The sequence below is a fragment of the Motacilla alba genome, chromosome Z (assembly GCF_015832195.1).
Source record: "Motacilla alba alba isolate MOTALB_02 chromosome Z, Motacilla_alba_V1.0_pri, whole genome shotgun sequence".
NCBI lineage: Eukaryota > Metazoa > Chordata > Aves > Passeriformes > Motacillidae > Motacilla > Motacilla alba.
In genome coordinates, this window is record NC_052046.1 from 43,096,290 (window position 1) to 43,110,721 (window position 14,432).

Genomic DNA, 14,432 nt, shown 5'->3' on the forward strand with positions numbered 1-14,432 from the left:
ATGGGAGAGATGCCAGCCCCTTGCCCCTCCCGCATTCCTCCTCCCATCCACCCACCCTCTGGAATGACTCACATCTGAATAGCTCAGGCGGGATCATTAATAAACCTAGCTGAAAAATGGTTTTGGGTGGGAATATCTAGAGCTTGGAGTTTAACAGTGTTCATTGTGTGCTCTTTTTAAAAAATTAAAATTCCAAATCTCAAAAAACAGTAAAATGTCAGTGAAAACCATTCTTGCAAAGGGCTTCATTTTTCACTACACATTTTTAATCCCAAATATTGGAGTATTTTTGATTTTTTAATTTTTTTTTTAGCAAAACTGCTTGCCCAACATTGGAAGGGAGTTCTGCTTTATAAGAAATAAGGAAACCATGGCAACCATAGTGGTTGTTTGCATTTGGCTAAGAAACCAATTTTCCATTGAACAAAGCAATCGTGGTAGAGGGCTTTCACCTAATTTTGAAAAGAAAAAGCCTCCCTTCCTAGGGCCACGTGAAGCACATTGCACACTTAATCATGTATGGGTCAGCCAACTAGACAGACAAATAACCTTTGTAAGTAGAGAACAGCAAAACTTACACATAAATAATGTGGGATTTCTTTGCCCTCTGGATATTGGAGGATGAAAGACTAAGGTGCCTACTAAACTACAGCTGTTACTCAGCCTCTTCTCTAATCAGCCTCTTCTCCAACCTTGTCATGTTTTTTGCTATGAATGGAAAATAATAAAATAGGGCTTGCTGTATGCAACTGCTGGGTGGTATTTATTTATAGCTCTAGTGTGGATAGTGTGACTGGCTGGGCAATGCAGTATTAATCATCTTTCCAGTGAAAAGCTGAAAAGTGTTCTCAGAATAAGATTAGACATTAAGAACTGTATTGTATATTTTTGGGAAAATTGTGTGCTGGCCAGAGTGGAGCTGGGGGAGGACTGTGCCCAGCACATCCTAGAGAGAGCATGTGCTGCAGAGGATGGGACACTCTCCGTAGCTAGGCCAGCTCTGCTGGGTGCTGCAGCAGATACAGCAGCACAAGAAAAACTGAGCATTGCTTTCTTTCTCTGCCCTGCCTTTCTCCTTTGGAGGGGAGACCTTTACTGGAAACAGCCTTGGACCAAGGACAAAGCAGCATCCCTCCTCTCCAGCCAACAGAGCAGAACACTGCTCTGTGGAAAGTCTGGATGTGGTGTTGGCTGAGGCACTAGTGTTGCATGGTGACTTGGGGGTGGAACAATGACCTTACAGGTACAAAAAATACTAATAACCCTGAGAAAATGTCTCTCAAAACACTAAGAGATAAGCAGCACATATACAGCTGAAATTGAGAGGAGCTGGACAGAGAAAAGCAGCAGCTCTTACTGCAACCTGAGAAGTCCAGTGCTTTGCAACCACAAAGCCTGGAGACAGAACAAAACAGAGCAGTGCAGCAGCAATGACTGAAACTAACAGCACAAAGCAATGACACCCAGAAGGTGATGTACAGCTAGAGCAGGGAGAGAAAAAGGTCCCATCTCCCACCAGGAAACCTGGTCCCTCCTTAAATCAGGGATGCTCAATGGGGCTGGTGGCTCTACACAACTCTACAGGGATGGAGACTCAGGGATACTAAACAGCTTTGAAAGCTGTGAAAGTACCCTGTACTCCTGCAGCACTTGCCTGTGCTACAGGATGTCTGTTAATGCTGCAAGAATACCTTTATTACCACTACAGGCTGTGAGGTTTGAAGGAAGGCATCAAAACAATGCCCAGTCACTTCAGGCTCCTAATAACTTGGGGTCCCTCTGAGAGTTGCAATCCAGATAACTCACTGACAAAAAGAGAAGATGAGGATCAAGTCTACTGGTCAGGCCTCTAACTGTATGAGGGTCCAGCTCTGGTTTCTAAACTTGATGTTTAATCGTAGCCAGCATATTTTAGATTACTCTTGTATCAAGCCTTCAAATACTGCAGATCTTCCCTGCTTCCCATATGTACGCATGGCTGTCCTCCCAGGGGAGCTCCCACCCCAGGAACCACAGCAGCATGTCTACAGAAAATTCAGTGTCAATGTGAAGCCCCCAATCCCTCGCTTCATTTACCAGGTGTTGGCCTACCTGAGCTCCCTCCCTGTACTTATATCATTGCCCTTGAAAGCTAGTATCCCCACAGGTCATGCCCCCTGAACACAGCTGGAAAGTCAGACAAACTCTTCTCTCATCCCAGACACCATTTCAAAGCACAACATCTGCTAGGAACCTAAAGCAGTGTTCAATATTTCAAGGTGAATTGAGGGATGTACCTGCAAGACCATGTAAAGCCTGCCCTCTGAGACTGTGATGTGGGCTGGAGGATCTCAGGTATCCCCTAGACTGCTGCTGAAGATCTTCCCTTTGGTTAATGAACCCCAGCAAATAAACAGACCCCAAATGATAGGCTTGATTGGCAAGTAAGCATGAAATGAGCGGAAAGGGAGAGCCAACGGAAGGATACAAGCAATAGGAATATAATTATGCAGTGATTCATCTTGGGCATGCTTGCACACTGGGAAAAGGGGGGCAGGAAAATAGGGGGAACCAGGACTTTATTTTAATTTTTTTTGGATAGTAGTGGAAATCCACAGAAGATAATCTGTAGGAGTGATTTAAAAGAGACATGGGTGGATATACTGCAAGGATCAAGGAAAGTGAAGCAACCCTTTGATTCTACATGAGCAATACAGAACTGTGCTTCTACAGTGCACAGTGAACGCTTTACTGAGATCACAGATTCAGGGGCTTGGAAGGCATTTACAATGCTATCCTCTCTCTTTGTAGCTTAACCTTCGTGAAACACAGAAGTATTCACCAACCTTAAGGAAAAACTGTGGGATGAGAATTTTCATAGGCAGCCCACCAGTAGTCTATAAATATATCTGAGTAGTGGCAGAGGCAGATTTCAAGCACATACAAAAGATTGCTTTTGGGAGATCTTTAAAGCACTGCAGAGCAGGTGAACTGCTTTGAAACCTTGAATTGTCATTTTGAATTAAATGCTCATATCTATTGTATTTATCAAGTCAAATTACTTGCCAGTTGTTACTGGCAGCTGGGGAGAGTGATACAGAGCATACTCCCTGTGAACTGTGTGTGATCAGCCCAGTGGGCTATAAGTGATCAGAGCACAGGAGCAGCATAGTTATTCTACAAGTCCATCACTGAGCTCCAGCAACAGGGCTGCCAACTGGCAAAGCAGTGGGTTTGTTTTTTGTGGAGAGCCAGAAGTTCACTTCCATGGCCATCCTTCTCTAACGACCTCCTGCTTCACCCAGTATGGATCACCCTCAAGAGCTTGCAAGGACATACATGCCCTCAGAGCAGCAGCTTTTCCTCTTTATTTCCATAACACATACTGGTGGAAGTCACGCAAACTTTGGCAGCTCTGTACAAGCACTCACCAGTATGGCTGGAGGTGCTCACACTATACAGGTGGACAAAGAATACTCCCCCTTTTGGGCAAATGCATGTAAAATTGACAGCCAGGTCTTACAGCAACATGTGAGAATCACGTGCATGTTGGCCTGCTGCCTAGTGCATGGCTCTTCTACTTTTAAGCTTTCTAAAAAGAAATATCACAGTGAATAGATGGTAAATGAATAAAGGTTGATTTTTTTTATGTGTGAGCCAAATTAATTATAAATGAGCAGCAAAATAAATCCAAAAGGCTATCATCCCATCTACCAATCAATAAGTTGAAAGTATAAATAAACTAGAATGAAATAAAGTGCCTGTGGCACACACACAGACCCAGTGAGCTTAAAAAGGAAGGAAAATATTTCCAGTCTTCATCTGGAGAGATGCCACAGATTTCATCAGGCTAAGATGAAAGGGAAGAGTTTTTGTAACTACATGATTTTTATAGACTGAACCTCCTCTCAGCAATCTACCTAGGGGGGAAGTATTTTCTCATAGCCACTAAACATCATTGCTAGTCATGTGCATGCACATACATAGATCAAAACTAATGACCCAAGCAATCTTAATGATTTCAGCAAGGGCAGGAGGCTTATCTTCAAAGAAATAGGAAAATGTTTGCTTGGATATGGGCCGAACTTAACAGAGACAGGCAAACCCAAAGACAAGGCATTGCATACATCAGTTTACAGCAAAATCCTAGTGAAAGGTGGTTAAAATGTGTTGTGCAGAGAGAGACAACCAGATAAACATCTTCTGCACAGTGATACAGTGATAGCTGTAGTCTGCAAACAAGTTTGGTGTCTCATAATCCACTCCAAGAAGCATTTGAGAGGTGTGAAAGAAAAGGACCAAAGATAGCAACACTATTCCTGCTCAGTGCCAAACTACCACACTTTTTTCTTGGTAGAAAAGAATGACAGTTCAGGAACAACCTCCAGCTGTTGCAGATGGAATCCCTGTGGCACCCTGAGTTGACTCTCCTCTCTCTGAAATGACTGGTAAGGTGTCAAATGCACTCCTACATGCAGGTCAGTGCAACTGTTGAACTCCCCACAGAGTCCCCATTGCTCAGGCCAGGCTCATTGAGATCCAGTGGCTGGAAGCTTCTCGTAGAATCTTCTAAAAATTTTACCACCAGTCTTGTTTCCCATATGGAAACAACCAGCAAAGATTTCATATTGTGCCTGATTTGCTAATCAGCTGTACATATTAACCAAAGAGACACACACAACATCATTCACTGCAATCATTGCAAAACACAAGGCCTGAGGATGTTTTCCATAGTCCCAGAAGGCTCTGTTTCTCTCTGTGTTAAATTTTTGCCTGTCTATTCTATATGCCACCTCCAAGAAGCTCTCTTTATTTATGGATTAGCTTTCTCTTCTGAAAGCCCAACAGGGCTTTAGCAGACTGAGTGTGAACACACATTTTAGTGTTCTCCATAATCAATGCAGAAAATTCATGAGCTGTCTGTGGTAAAGCTGAAGTCTGTAGCTCAGACACAGCCTCTGCCACCTTTGTCCTGAAGACAAACAAGCTGCAATCACACACACACACTTAGCCAGACCCTCAGCCTTCATAATTTCATTAACCAGTCCTCATAGACCCTCATCACTATGCTGTTTTGTCCAGCCTCCTAATAGATTTTCAGAAATTTGTTGCCAAGCCCTGAATACAGCAGCTGAATGGGAGTAGGTACAGACAATGCTTACTTTATCCTTGTTCTAAGACAAAGTGCTTTTGGTCAGGCAGTGCAAGAAATAAAGCATAATGATTGATAATTCAGCATTGACAACAGTGCCTTGGCCACTCCTCCAGGTCCATGCTTCTCATATTGTTCTCACCCACAGAGAACGTGTGTGTGTTCTGTTTCAGATTACTTTATATTTTCCCTTTTTCAATGTCACTCTGTAAATTTTTGCTCCTTCCACAGCTCTCCCCCTGCCAAAATTTTTCAATATTTACATGATGCTATTTCCCTGTCCTCATTACTCTTCACATTTGAGATTTGTAGTGAAGCAGCTGCATTATCCACATAAAGAGCTGCACTTCATTTCCAGGTAAGGACAGCAGCATCAGTTGTTAAACACATGAGGTAGCCCCATCATGTGTGGGTGTACTCAAACTGCTCATTTAAGAGGCACAGAGGAACAGGCTGACTAATGCCATTTCAAATAGAATACCCTTTGCATAAGGGAACCCAAAGCCACTTTCCTCTCTGCCTTCCTTCCGCCACTTCCGCCACTTCTGCCACTTCTGCCACTTCCGCCACTTCCTTCCTTCCGCCACTTCCTTCCTTCCGCCACTTCCTTCCTTCCTTCCTTCCGCCACTTCCTTTCTTCCGCCACTTACTTCCTTCCTCCACTTCCTCCCTCCCGTTCCTTCCTTCTGCCACTTCCTTCCACCACTTCCCTCCTTCCTTCCCTCCTTCCCTCTCTGTTATCCCCTGTATTTTTAAGTCTTGCTTCATACACCCCTGCATTGTTTCTAGGGACTCACTCGTACTTCCCTTCCTTACCCACAACCTGGACATCATTTGTTATATTTCTGTGGTCTGTGTCAGGCAATCCATACACCCCAGAAACAGGGTTTTCATCTCAGTGCCACCAAACAGATATCTAAGTAGCCGGCCAGAGCTTCCCCTGCTGCAGTGCAGCACAGAAGTCCTTTAACTTCACTGGAGTTGTGTGATTCCTTGTCACTCCACAGTGACCACCTGGATCAACCTCCCTGACAGACAACCAGCTGATCATACAAATTAATCTGTGCTCATCTTAGTGGGTCAGAAATCCCAAACAGACACACTTGCTTTGTGATTCTCTGTGGGCTGTAGCCCAGCCACTAATAGCCACCTTCTTCAGCACCTCTGTGAAGGATGAACACTAGAGTCAGCTGGGGCCTTGTGAAAAGAAAATATGACCATTAGATAACTGCAACATTAAAAAGCAAAAGCAACAGTTGAATACATTCTTGCGTATGACATTTATGTTGGATATGCACACACACGTAAACTCAATGTGAAATTTCTTACACAATCCCTGGAGTTTAAAATTCATCTATTTTGCCCAAGAAAGGCACTAAGCAAGATCAGTTTCATAAAAAGTTAAATTTCCTGTGCCATTGTAGAGCTGAACACAGGGTGAACACACACTGCGTAGGTTACTTAGGCTACTTTGATTTAGCATAATTAATGGTAACACCTTAGCTGGGGCAAGGCAGAGTAAAGTATCTTTATTAGTGAGCTGGAGAAGGTGGTGGAACAGACTTGTCTAGAACTCAGCTGGCAGCAAATTGTATGGGATAGTCAATATAACATTGCCTTGGCAATCCCACTGTAACTTTGGGAAAGGGATCAGTGACACAGGGCTGGGGATTTCTCGTCTTGGGAGGATGAGGGACAAAAGTTGAACAAGTGTTTCAGACCAGGTATGAACAGAAGGGTTTTGCTGCATGGACTGGGATCCAAAGAGGAGATGCAGTCTCAATCCTCAGAGTTCTTCAAGACCTGACTGGACAAAAGCTGAGTCCCAAAGTCATGCATACAAAAAACTAGAGCCTGGTTACAGGAAGGTTCAAGACATGGACATCTGCAAGGCCAGTGGTGTCCTAGCCCCTCTGCTGCTGAGAGTGGATTCCAAAAGCAAGCACCCTGACAGATCTTGCTCACTGAACCTCTTCTCTTATGACAATATTGAGGAACCCAGCCCTGGATCTTTAGGCTGGGATGGCTTTGCAAATTCCCTCTCTGTGTCCTGAGAGCCTGTGCACAGTTTTCACCATGCCGCACCATGAACAAGACTTACCTGAAAGTCTTTTCAACACTGCAGACCCCTTCTTGAATTCAGGAAGAAAGTGCTGTGTTTCTTCATGCCGTAATTAAGCCATGGTCATTTGCATTGTCTGGTAATCATCAGAAATTGTAGTTACTGACCTGAAAGCCGAAGAAGTGGGTGATAATGTCAGTTTCCAGGCAAGAGACCTCATTGCGTAAGTGAACAAAAAAGTTGCCGTTGCTTTTACAGCCTGTTCGTTCACTGTGGGCAATAGTAGGTGATTTAAAATAATAGCTGTGTTCCAAGCACTCTCAGTGTTAGAGAGAATGAATACACCTGGAATGAGACAATAACAGTCAAGAGAGAAACAGGAATACAGCAAGCACCTGCAAACACAAAGGAACAATGGCTGGGTGTAAACCTGATGGCTTCCAACAGTCAAAATGTTTTCTCACAGCATCATAATCATGAAAGCCCATTTAAGCACTGTGTCCTTGCTTCAAAACTTTCAAATTTCTTCCTTTCAATATAGCTAGTATTTTGCAATTGAGGTGGCTTTGCATAGATAATAGAGTGTTCCAAAGAAGATGATTTAGTAAAACCTTGCTGCCTCCTAACACTGGGGCATCTCAAAAATCTAGGGATCACTCACATAGATGTAAAACATTAGAATACCGTGAAGTGCTTTTGTTCCACCTTGGAACCTTTGGGAAGGCTTCAAAAGCTCTCTGCAAGGTTTTTTTCCAGGTAAAAAACACTGCTGTGAAGTTCAGGCAAACTTTTGTTCTCAAACCACAGAGCAACCTTGGCTAAATTCCTTGGGATTGTAGTGTCTACCTGCATGCTGTCTTCCATTACACTTCACGAGCTGGGTCGAGGACTCCAATTTCTACCCATAATTATCTTTTGGAGAACTGGAATTTCATCTTATTGGGAAAGCAAACCTGTAAAAACTAAGCTTGGTCATAATGTTAATGCTTCCTACTAATTCCTCATCCTATGGAGCTGAAGTAACTATGGAGGATTTGTCCAGGTTCTGTTCAGCTGAGCTATCATCTGAAGCATTCTTAATGAAGTACAAGTTGCAAGGTTAATCCCAGTAGATGTAACTGCAAAACACAGGAAACCTGTACATGAAATTTAACACTCAGGGTCTTTCATAGCAGAATGATACGCAAAACTGAATCATGGTTAGACTTGAATATCCTACCTTCCATTTGACTGGCTTAGCAGAGCACTTTCTGTTTGCTATCCAAGCATTTGCTATGTCGGTGCATAACAGTCAGAACACTGTTCATCTTTCTCCCCAAATTCTTCTGTAATTATAAATTTGCCTATATTTTAGACAATCCTTTGTGCCCTAACAGAATCTGTCACAGAGTTTCCTCATTATCTGGATTAGTGTGAACCATGTTTAGAAGAATGCAAGACTCACAAGTGAAGTTTAAATAGTACATGAACTGGATATCTGTAAAATTAGGGTGAATTAAAGACCATGGCAGTTCTGTACCATTGTCAAGCTGGCTGCGACATTGCAACTTTCTTCAGTGACAATATCCCAGAATGACTGAGGTTGGGAGACACCTCTAGGATGCTTCCAAAGACACCCAAACCAAGCTCCCTGCTCAGAGCATGATTGCTTACATCAAGTTACTCAGGGTATCAAATAGTCAGATTTTGGATATGTTGGAGGATGGAGACTCCACAATCTCTCTGTTCAAATCTGCTGGTGTTCAGCCACTGTAACAGTGAAAAAAACAGAAACAAACTCACAACCCAAAATCTCCTTTGCTCCCATTGTCACTTGTACTTTCATTGGCCATCTCTCTAAAGATTTTGGCTCCATCTTCTTGTTCCTCCCCAATAGGTATTCATACACAAAGGTGAGATTCACCCAATTAACCAATTCCTCTGTTCTGAAGAATAGGAAATCACAGCTGTCTCAGCCTCTCCTTTTATGTCACACGATCCAACTTCTCCATCGTTTTTGTGCCTCTTTGCTGGACTATTTTCCAGCGTGTTCATGCCTCTCTTACATTGAAGAGCCCAGAGCTGGAGTTAGAACTGTAGATATGTCTCAACAGTGCTGAGCTGAATGGAAGTATCGCATCCCTTGATCCGTTTGCAGCACTATTCAGCTGAAGATGCTATTGACCTACTTTGCCACATGACCACATTGCTTACGGATGACAAGGGATTAGAGCTCCATTTGCCACTTCTTCCAACTTTCTGCCAGTGTTAACTCCAGTGATTTGAATGAAACTACAGCAGCCTAATTAATCATGTAGTAAGTTTACTTCAGTTAAGTTTAGCTTTACAATGCAGATGGTCTCTACACTTAAAACTTTAGCTAGACTGTTGGAAAAGGAGCATTTGAGATGAGAATGTATCGTAGCTTCTCTCATGGATTGCTACCGTGGTGGCCAAGAAACCATAAACCAGGACAGTTCAATTGGTGCTTGTGCATGCTTACAAGGCCACCATCACACAGCTGGCCTTCAGCCTTCTTCAGCACCACACCAGAGGAGCAGACTCACTTCTTAGCTCTTTCTTAGTTTCCTGGATTGTGGCAGAGTATCATAGCAAAGTGATCAGTGCTTAATACTTTCATTAAAGGAGTCTGTCAGATCAGGATTCTTTCATAGGAGAAAATTTCAACAATTTTTACTAGTCATTAGCTCCTGGGAGGCTATCCCTATTTCATTGTATGATATTTTTCCATTGAGTTAATCAATCCACCTCATCTAAATCAATTTAAATTCACTGTTTGAAAACAGGGCACTTACACTGAATAGATAAATCCTTCATGAGTGGTCCAAATTGTCCTGTGTAAGAAGGAAATAGTGGTCTCTCATTGAGAGTTGCTTGAGGGTTGCCATACATTTATGTGCTGAGGTAGAGTATGAGGCTTCTGAAGTGTAGCAGTAGCAGCAGTGATTGCTCTCAGAGTCACCAGGATGAGAGCTGGTGCAGGAGAAGATCCCTTCTTTTGACAACTTCCCACTGCAGCAGTAGATGCACCTGCTTTTCTCTCTTCAAACAAGTGTAAATCAGAGCTGTACCAGATGTTTTTGTTGAATAGGCTGCAAGAACTGCACTGAGTCAGCACTCCCAGTACACCACACCAAAATTTCCCTGAAAGTTTTAGCTGGATGCTCAGCAGTAAAACACATGTAGCCACTTAGCAGGAAGAAGAATAGGTCATTAGGGATTTAGCTTGGCTTCTGTTCCTTCTGTTGAACATGCTTTTCCACTTTCTTCCACAAAAACTACAAAGAATTTCTGCAAGATTGCCCCCCTATGACACACCTATGACTAATGTAGTAATGAGAAAACCACTTTAATTCACTTCTCATCTCAGGCTACCTTCAGTACTTCTCTTGCATACAGCAACTACCAAGAACTAGACCTACCCACTCATAGGCCTATGGCATTATCTGCAGATCATCTTAGCAAGATCTGCTATCACCTTAGCAATCAGGTGAGCAGCCACAGCAAGAAGTCAGGAGTAATTGCATGCCCAGTAGTGCAAAAGCACATCAGTACTGAATTTATTGGATGGGAAGCAAAGCTTTTGGCACTGTCTCACATAACATCCTTGTAGGTAAGCTCAGGAAATATGGGTTAAATGAGCAGATAGTGAGCTGGATCAAGAACTGCCTGAAATGGCAGAGCTCAGAGGCTTGTGACCAGCAGAGTAGAATCCAATTGAAGGCCTGTAGTGCTGGCATTCCCCAGGGATCAATACTGGATCCAGTCTTACTCAGCGTGTTTATCAACAACCCCGATGAAGGGATTGAATGAACCCTAAGCCAGTTTGCAGATGATACAGAACTGGGGGGAGTGGCTGGCACACCTGAAGGCTTTGCTGCCACTCAGAGGCACCTTCATGGGCTGGAGAGCTGGGCAAAGTGAAACCTAATGGGGTTCAACAAGGGCAAGAGTCCTGCACCTGGGGAGGAACAACCCCAGGCAGCAGCACAGGCTGGGGACTGACGTGCTGGAGAGCAGCTCTGTGCAGAAGGACCTGGGGGTCCTGGTGGACAACAAGCTGTCCATGAGCCAGCAGTGCCCTTGCAGCCAGGAGGGCCAGTGGAATCCTGGGGGCCATCAGGAAGAGTGTGGCCAGTCAGTCAAGGGAGGTGATTGTCCCCCTCCACTCCAGTGAGGCACATCTGCACTGCTGTGTCCAGTTCGGGGCTCCTCAGTGCAAGAAAGACAAACAGCTACTGGAGAGGGTCCAGGTCAGGCCACAGAGAAGACTGGAGAAGAGAAGACTAAGGGGGGATCTCATCAATGCACACAAGGCACATGCCCAGAGGATAGTGCCAGACTCTTCCATGGGGCCCAGTGACAGAACAAGGAGCAATGGCCATAACCAAAACACAAGAAATTCCACCTCAACACAAGGAGGAATTTCTTTACATTGAGGGTGGCAGAGCACTGGAGCAGGTTTCCCAAGGAGGTCATGAAGTCTCCCTCTCTGGAGACATTCAAAACCCACTTGGACATGTTACTGTGTACCTGCTCAGGGTGACCCTGCCTTGGCAGGGGGGCTGGACTGGATGATCTTCTGAGATCTCTTCATATCCTAAGGATTCTGTGATCCTGTGATAGTGTGAAGGTCCTGCCATTCTGTATATTACACTACACACTGAGAGTCAGCCATTGCCCTGAAGCTCCAGCCAAAATAAACAGAAGAAAGAACATCTCTTTGGCTTCCATAACTACACAAAAGATGCCAAACTCCATCCAAGGCCATACAGACAATCTACAACAAAGCCAGGAATAAAAGGCAGACATTTTCAGTTCAATTGTAGCTCTTCAACCACTGGAATTTTACTGATTTAATTTATGTGAGAACATTCAGAAGAGCAGAGCACTGTCTACCTCTGCATTCCAGCCACAGTGGGTAGCCCATGATAGTGCAGCAGTCTGCCATGCAATAGCACAGAGAGGACCTAATCCATACTACTCATAGTCTTATGAACAGGAATAAAGGGACATGAAATTAATTTAAGGTTTTGTTGTGTGGGTTTTTCTACATCCAATACATTTATCCAACTGAGTATGATCAGCAACTTGTTTGGGTTAAATTGGTATAATGCAAGAATTCAGACAGTATTTCCTTTGAGACAGCAAGGAGAAAACCTCCTGCAGACTGGTACCATACCCATGAAAAAGCAGCTTCTGCATGACTGCTCAGTAGCTTCAAGTATCCTACCTGATCTATTGCTCAGTCTGTCTGATTTTGCCAACACCTAAATGGACACTGATCTATTCTGTTGGCTCTTAAAATTGTATTCTTCAAACCTGGCTTCTGCAAAGGCTGCGATATCCAGCAAGAAAGCAAAAGGAGAGCAAATAGTACATCACTAGATGAAAATATCTGGTTAGAAAAAGATGTCCCGAAAAAAGCTGACAAATAATAATATTTCACACTTCTTACTGCCTCATCAGGGGCATTTCTCACACACTGTTAATATTAAATGTTAATAAATCAAGATATTTATAAATCAATTGTCTGCAAACCTGTACTAACTATAGAAAGTAAATGCCTTAAATTTGCAAGCATAAATGTCTTCCAGATAAATTCCATTTTCTATTATGGAGTTACACGTTCTCACTTTGGTAAGCTTTTTCTTTAAAAGCCTTAATTTACTGCCTTTAATAACTTTTGTATCGCCAAAAACCTTCTGCTTCCTAATAAGAGTATTTATTTTGAGACAATGTGAATTCAGTAAAAAATTCTTTTCGTTGGTGAAGGAAAAGTGTGTTACATTTTAACAATGATGATGACATTCTGCAAAATGCAGTTCTACTATCTTACTGCCAAGATATTCAACCTGGCCCTTAACCCTGGCCATGGGAAAATGTTGATGTTGCCAGTTGCACTGCAGAACGTGTTTTGGGGACAGCTGGATTTTTTTAGTACATAATGATTTGCCAAGGCTAAAGTCAGAGCAATCATCTATTAATTTTCTTTATTTTCCACTAACAAAAAAACCAAACAAACAGGCTAAAAATAAACTCAAAAGAACAAAAACCCTTTACATTTCCTAAATAAAAGATACTTCCCCCCTTTCCTTATAACTAAATTGTTGTCAAAGTGACTCTTAAAAGACTGACAGGTCCTGAGAGACTAGCAAATGTAATGAACTTTTTGTGTTTTTAAACCCAACTGCATTTCTAATGACATTTTAAAATCTAGCATACATGGCCACATTATCCTGGTATGCTGATGTCCTCCTTCTGCACCTGAAAATAATTCTGCACTCATCCAGCTTCAAAAACACTGGACAGAGGACAAAATGTGGCAAAAATTGTAAATATCAAGACATTTCAGAAATTTCAGAAGATAGAAGACACGGATCCTAGCAGTACTTAACCAAAGAGGAAAATAAAATAATAGCTTGATCCTTGGTAGGATCAATCCAGACAGAAGAATATAATCCACTAGCCACCACAGTGTACCCACTTAACTCAATTGCCTTTTGTAATGCAGATTCTATGACAGCAAATAAGGCAGAATGGAAAGATCACCTTTTTCATGTGGGCCTGCCAAAATCATCCTTTCACCTATGGCTTTCCCCCTCTGAAGTAAGGAGTGAGACTGACATGATACTCAGTATGATTTAGAATTTTTTAAAAAGCCAACTGATCACTGCCTGTGGTGAACCCTATTAAGCACTTGTTCTTCACTTTAACACTCATCCTTATTTTTCTCTTTAAAAAAAAGAAGTCATATTAGACAACTTCTGAAATGCATCATAAACATGGTCTGACAGTCCATCTAAAGAGGATGAGTCAATCTAAATCAACCCTAAAATCATCCCAACATAAAGTAGCAGGGATCCAGGAAGTCAGAGACACATCTGTGAAGGAGAGAGGCCATTTCATGTAGGTATCCTGAACAACAGCTTTATAACTTATTCAACAAATGAGATCTCTAGGGAATGGGAAGAAAAACAAAAGTACTTTCCGCAGTGCAAACACATTGTCCGTTGCAGTGAATACACACTACACAATGTGTCCATTTATTCAAGGATTTGTGGATACATTTTATCCTCCAGGCTTCTAAGACTGATGTGACCCTAATGCTCATTAGATGCCATCTGGGACTCCAAAGATGAAAATTTTGCAGCAGAAAGAGAGTGTATGTGTGGCAGAATGCTTGGGGGTTCACAAGAACAATACTGTACGAAATGAATGCAGTAGCAGTTGCTCACG